This window comes from Ranitomeya variabilis, chromosome 1 (assembly GCF_051348905.1).
Source record: "Ranitomeya variabilis isolate aRanVar5 chromosome 1, aRanVar5.hap1, whole genome shotgun sequence".
NCBI lineage: Eukaryota > Metazoa > Chordata > Amphibia > Anura > Dendrobatidae > Ranitomeya > Ranitomeya variabilis.
This window is the reverse complement of record NC_135232.1, coordinates 1064781293-1064788697: the sequence shown is the minus strand read 5'-3', so window position 1 is coordinate 1064788697 and position 7405 is coordinate 1064781293.

Here is a 7405-nt window from a genome sequence, read left to right as displayed (position 1 = left end):
GTGTGCACTGGCCGCTAATTTTAGAAATGGCCTTTCTGAAGCCATTAAGAATGTTATGGTGGGTTTTCCCATTCCCACAGGTCTGAATGATACTATGGCACTGGCTATTCAAATTGACCGGCGGTTGCGGGAGCGCAAAACCGCAAATTCCCTCATGGTGTTGTCTGAACAGACACCTAATTCGGTGCAATGTGATAGAAAAATCGCAAATTCCCTCATGGTGTTGTCTGAACAGACACCTGATTTAATGCAATGTGATAGAATCCTGACTAGAAATGAGCGGAAAATTCATAGACGCCGGAATGGCTTGTGCTACTACTGTGGTGATTCTACACATATTATCTCAGCATGCTCTAAACGTATAGCTAAGGTTGTTAGTCCTGTCACCGTTGGTAATTTGCAACCTAAATTTATTCTGTCTGTAACTTTGATTTGCTCACTGTCGTCTTTTCCTGTCATGGCGTTTGTAGATTCAGGTGCTGCCCTGAGTCTTATGGATCTGTCATTTGCTAAGCACTGTGGTTTTACTCTTGAACCATTAGAAAATCCTATTCCTCTTAGGGGTATTGATGCTACGCCATTGGCAGCAAATAAACCGCAGTATTGGACACAGGTTACCATGTGCATGACTCCTGAACACCGCGAGGTGATACGTTTCCTGGTTTTACATAAAATGCATGATTTGGTTGTTTTAGGGCTGCCATGGTTACAGACCCATAATCCAGTCCTGGACTGGAAGGCTATGTCAGTCTCAAGTTGGGGCTGTCATGGTATTCATGGGGATTCCCTGCCTGTGTCTATTGCTTCTTCTACGCCTTCGGAAGTTCCGGAGTATTTGTCTGATTATCAGGATGTCTTCAGTGAGTCTGAGTCCAGTGCACTGCCTCCTCATAGGGACTGTGACTGTGCTATAGATTTGATCCCAGGCAGTAAATTTCCTAAGGGAAGACTGTTTAATTTGTCGGTACCTGAACATACCGCTATGCGTTCATATATCAAGGAGTCTCTAGAGAAAGGACATATTCGTCCGTCTTCTTCCCCTCTTGGTGCGGGATTCTTTTTTGTGGCAAAAAAGGACGGATCTTTGAGACCTTGTATTGATTATCGGCTTTTAAATAAGATCACTGTCAAATTTCAGTATCCTTTACCGCTGTTGTCTGACTTGTTTGCCCGGATTAAAGGTGCCAAGTGGTTCACCAAGATAGATCTTCGTGGTGCGTACAACCTTGTGCGCATTAAGCAAGGTGATGAATGGAAAACCGCATTCAATACGCCCGAAGGTCATTTTGAGTACTTGGTGATGCCTTTTGGGCTCTCCAATGCGCCTTCAGTTTTTCAGTCCTTTATGCATGACATTTTCCGGAAGTATCTGGATAAATTTTTGATTGTTTATCTGGATGATGTTTTGGTTTTTTCTGATAATTGGGATTCGCATGTGGAGCAGGTCAGGTTGGTCTTTAAAATTTTGCGTGAAAATTCTTTGTTTGTCAAGGGCTCAAAGTGTCTCTTTGGTGTACAGAAGGTTCCCTTTTTGGGGTTCATTTTTTCCCCTTCTGCTGTGGAGATGGACCCAGTCAAGGTCCGAGCTATTCTTGATTGGACTCAGCCCTCGTCAGTTAAGAGTCTACAGAAGTTCTTGGGTTTCGCTAACTTCTACCGTCGTTTTATCGCTAATTTTTCTAGCATTGTGAAACCTTTGACGGATATGACCAAGAAGGGCTCCGATGTAGCTAACTGGGCTCCTGCTGCCGTGGAGGCTTTCCAGGAGTTGAAACGCCGGTTTACTTCGGCGCCTGTTTTGTGCCAGCCCGATGTCTCACTTCCCTTTCAGGTTGAGGTGGATGCTTCAGAGATTGGAGCAGGGGCCGTTTTGTCGCAGAGAGGCCCTGGTTGCTCTGTTATGAAACCTTGTGCCTTTTTCTCTAGGAAGTTTTCGCCTGCCGAGCGAAATTATGATGTGGGCAATCGGGAGTTGTTGGCCATGAAATGGGCATTTGAGGAGTGGCGTCATTGGCTCGAGGGTGCTAAGCATCGTGTGGTGGTCTTGACTGATCACAAAAATCTGATGTATCTCGAGTCTGCTAAACGCCTTAATCCGAGACAGGCCCGCTGGTCATTGTTTTTCTCCCGCTTTGATTTTGTTGTCTCGTATTTACCAGGTTCAAAGAATGTGAAGGCCGATGCTCTTTCTAGGAGCTTTGTGCCTGATGCTCCTGGAGTCGCTGATCCTGTTGGTATTCTTAAAGATGGAGTTATCTTGTCAGCTATTTCTCCAGATCTGCGACGTGTGTTGCAGAGATTTCAGGCTGATAGGCCTGAGTCTTGTCCACCTGACAGACTGTTTGTCCCGGATAAGTGGACCAGCAGAGTCATTTCCGAGGTTCATTCCTCGGTGTTGGCAGGTCACCCGGGAATTTTTGGCACCAGAGATCTGGTGGCCAGGTCCTTTTGGTGGCCTTCCTTGTCAAGGGATGTGCGGTCATTTGTGCAGTCCTGTGGGACTTGTGCTCGAGCTAAGCCTTGCTGTTCTCGTGCCAGCGGTTTGCTCTTGCCCTTGCCTGTCCCGAAGAGACCTTGGACACATATCTCCATGGATTTCATTTCTGATCTTCCGCTATCCCAGGGCATGTCCGTTATCTGGGTGATATGTGATCGCTTCTCAAAGATGGTCCATTTGGTTCCTTTGCCTAAGCTGCCTTCCTCTTCCGATCTGGTTCCTGTGTTTTTCCAGAACGTGGTTCGTTTGCACGGCATCCCTGAGAATATTGTGTCAGACAGAGGATCCCAGTTCGTTTCCAGATTCTGGCGATCCTTTTGTAGTAGGATGGGCATTGATTTGTCGTTTTCGTCTGCTTTCCATCCTCAGACTAATGGACAGACGGAGCCAACCAATCAGACTTTGGAGGCTTATTTGAGGTGTTTTGTCTCTGCTGATCAGGACGATTGGGTGACATTCTTGCCGTTGGCTGAGTTTGCCCTTAATAATCGGGCTAGTTCCGCCACCTTGGTTTCGCCTTTTTTCTGCAACTCTGGTTTCCATCCTCGCTTTTCTTCGGGTCATGTGGAGCCTTCTGACTGTCCTGGGGTGGATTCTGTGGTGGATAGGTTGCAGCGGATCTGGAATCATGTGGTGGACAACTTGAAGTTGTCACAGGAGAGGGCTCAGCGCTTTGCCAACCGCCGCCGTGGTGTGGGTCCCCGACTACGCGTTGGGGATTTGGTATGGCTTTCTTCCCGCTTTGTTCCTATGAAGGTCTCCTCTCCCAAATTTAAACCTCGTTTTATTGGGCCTTACAAGATATTGGAAATCCTTAATCCTGTATCTTTTCGTCTGGATCTTCCTGTGTCGTTTGCTATTCACAATGTATTTCATAGGTCCTTGTTGCGGCGGTACATTGTGCCTATAGTTCCTTCTGCTGAGCCTCCTGCTCCGGTGTTGGTTGAGGGCGAGTTGGAGTACGTGGTGGAGAAGATCTTGGATTCTCGCCTCTCCAGGCGGAGGCTTCAGTACCTGGTCAAGTGGAAGGGCTATGGTCAGGAGGATAATTCCTGGGTGGTCGCCTCTGATGTTCATGCGGCCGATTTAGTTCGTGCCTTTCATGCCGCTCATCCTGATCGCCCTGGTGGTCGTGGTGAGGGTTCGGTGACCCCTCACTAAGGGGGGGGTACTGTTGTGAATTTACTTTTTGCTCCCTCTAGTGGTTACTAGTTTTTTGACTCTCGTTTTTCTGTCATTCCTTTTATCCGCACCTGGGTCGTTAGTTAAGGGTGTTGCTATTTAAGCTCCCTGGACCTTCAGTTCTATGCCTGGCAACGTAGTTATCAGAGCTAGTCTGCTGTGCTCTTGTCTACTGATCCTGGTTCCAGTTATATCAGCTAAGTCCGCTTTTTGCTTTTTGCTATTTTGTTTTGGTTTTGTATTTTTGTCCAGCTTGTTCCAAATATATATCCTGACCTTTGCTGGAAGCTCTAGGGGGCTGGTGTTCTCCCCCCGGACCGTTAGACGGTTCGGGGGTTCTTGAATTTCCAGTGTGGATTTTGATAGGGTTTTTGTTGACCATATAAGTTACCTTTCTTTATTCTGCTATCAGTAAGCGGGCCTCTCTGTGCTAAACCTGGTTCATTTCTGTGTTTGTCATTTCCTCTTACCTCACCGTTATTATTTGTGGGGGGCTTCTATCCAGCTTTGGGGTCCCCTTCTCTGGAGGCAAGAAAGGTCTTTTGTTTTCCTCTACTAGGGGTAGCTAGATTCTCCGGCTGGAGCGTGTCATCTAGAATCAACGTAGGAATGATCCCCGGCTACTTCTAGTGTTGGCGTTAGGAGTAGATATATGGTCAACCCAGCTACCACTGCCCTATGAGCTGGATTTTTGTATTCTGCAGACTTCCACGTTCCTCTGAGACCCTCGCCATTGGGGTCATAACACTTCGGGTTCCGGGCCCGGAATAAAATTTACCTTGAGAAGGTTAATTTTACATTTCCACAGAGACCAGAAGAGGGGCAAATCACTTCCCAGGACAGCCCCATAAGGAAGGGTCTTCACTACCCCCACCACATGTTTAATCTCCCCGCAGAACGTAACAAATGAGACCTCCACTGTTAGGTACTCGTGGAGTTCACCATGTATACACACAACACCCACAATTTTCCCAGTGGGTTCTAAGCCCGAGATTAATGACCCATGCACAAGTGTCACTAGGCTCCCTGAGTCCAGGAGGGCCTCGGACTGGTGTTTGTTGATGCGCACCTGGCACAGATGTGGTTCACCCGCTGGGACGAACAGATCCGCGGTGAAAACGGCCTGGCCATACATTGACATATGGTGAATATACCCGCAGTCCATGGGTTCAGCTGTCAGGGGGCAGTTGGCAGCCAAATGTCCTGGAACTTGGCACCACCAACACTTAATAGCGGCGGCACGACTGGACTCTGGGGCCAAGTTAGGGGAACCGAGTCTCTTGTCACTCTCACTCCGGGATACCCCATCAGTGTGGGCTGGGTCCTGATCGACCCCAGCAGAAGGTCGTGGACCTTTCCCAGGCTCCTGGACTGGCAGGGCCTGACGTGATAACCGTAGTGGAGCAGAGTCCCGTATAAAGTCTTGAGTGGCCATATACCGCTCAATCAGGCTGACCACCTGGTCTAGGGTGCCGGGATCCCCTTGGCCTACCCAACGCTGAATAGCGGCTAGCAGAGTTCTTACTAGCCGGTCAACCACCCCCCTCTCCATCATCTGGTAAATGGTTAAGGTCTCAGGCTGACGCCATTCTTTTTACCAGCTGTAGTAAGTCATATGCTTGAGACCTGACGGATTTAGACTCCGCAAATGATGACTGAAACACTCGTTGGGCCCGCACATATGTATTAACCCCCTGATGGGCAAGGATCTCACCTCTCAGCTTTCCCACTCTGCAGTGCGTTTGAACATGGCAAGGAAAGCTTCCATATTGTCCTCAGGACCCATCTTCCTCAGAGCTGACCGGTCTTTGTACCAGACCTCCGGACGATTTGGGGTCGGTGGCAGGGCCGCCTCTCGCAAAGCCGCAATCTGCTGCATCAACAGAAGATTTGTTTGCTTATGTTGCTGATTATGCTGCAGCTGCTGCCGTTGCTGCTTCTCCTGCTGCCATTGCTGAGGGAGGACCAACTGCTTCAAAAGCTCCTCCATTGTTTGGTCAGGCTTGGACTGCAGTGTTGCAGGCATAACTGACACGAAGCTCGCTTTGGGTATGCCTCAGTTCACGCTGTCTGCATTCTCCACCATATGTAGTGCAGCGGGGCAGGTGCAGTGCGACAGATAGGCAGGGACCACAGGAAAGTTCAAAGCAAATGTCTTTAATGTCCAAAAAACTCACACAAAGGGATGATGTCCTCCGGATCGTAGCAGCGTTTTCGTAAAGAAGTCCAGAACTCAGAACCCGTTGCCATGGACAATGGCACCGCTTTGTCTTTTGGATGTGTCAGACGCCTGGAAATCCCTGGCTCTGTGTTAGCTCCACACAGGCCTGGGTTGAACAGAGCCTCCTGTTCTGCAAATTGCAAACTCCAAACTGACCCACCCAAGGCAAAAACTGGCGTGGAGAGAGGGATCCGCCCCACAACCAAACCTGCAAATCCCTCTAAAAATAAAAGCTCTTAACGGGTTTTCTTAACAAACTGAGATACTACTTGGACCCAATCCACTCTTTCTTTTATTTTGCCTTGTGACTCACAGGCATTCTGCTGTGATCACATGGCACTCCAGTGGGTTTAATAGGACTCCGTCCGCATCCTGGGGGACACATACCGACCCTCACATATGATCCCCCTCACTTTCTCACACAAGTCACAAAGTGTTATGCAACATTTTTTTAGCCAGTGTTTGTTTCCAAGTCCAGGTCCATATACTGTATGTTTCTATGAGGATCTGCTCATTTCTTCCACATCACATATGGATCAGTCCTTCCAAAATCTTGGCAAGTATCGTGTCTCATGTATAAATTTATTTCTTCGGCATTTGACCTTATATTGTCATTGACATCACCAGAATGCGGGAGGGGAGTTCGTTAACATGCTGACCTTTTAATATAGTTATCCAACTTCACCCATTACTATTTTTTTGGCTCGGGTGGAGTTAGCCTATTCTATAATGTGTGAGACTGCATTTACACACCCTCCATCACCCTGACATACAAATACAGCTGTTTCTGTTTTTACATCCATTTTACATCCATTTTTTTCGGTATTTGGTCAGTATTTTACATCAGTATTTGTAAGCTAAAACCAGGAGTGGGTGATAAATACAGAAGCCGTGACGTGTTTCTATTATACTTTCCCTCTGATTGTTCCACTCCAGTTTTTTTAGCTTAGAAATACTGATGTAAAAAACGACCAAATACTGAACATGTGAACGTGGACTTAAACTATGGGTAAGTGAGCTGATAGTATTCAAAACAGAGAGCACACCAAGGAGAAAAACAAAATAGTAATGTTCCCTAATTCTTTGGAAGTCAAAGGAGATCTGTCACCAGATTTAATAATACAGACTGCAGACATCATTAAATAGATTTTAGACCTGCTGAGGCTGATGAACTTACTATAAAAAATCCATCTCAACATAATAATAATAGCTGTATTAAATTAAAATTAGCATTTCATTATTCTTGCTACAGGTGGACTCCTAAAATTATTATTTCACTGTTAGGCAGGCAATCATTCACAAAAGACTAAGCAGTGATCCTGATATGAATTTTCACGGCAACTACACCAGCCACAACAAGTCTAAGATCTATTTAATGAATGCACTTTGCATTGAGAAATTTGGTGACAGACCTACATTAAAGCTCTATAATCACATAAATGGGTTCTCCACTTGTTGTACACCACTTTCTCAATTACTATATTCTGCCATACAAAATAATAACA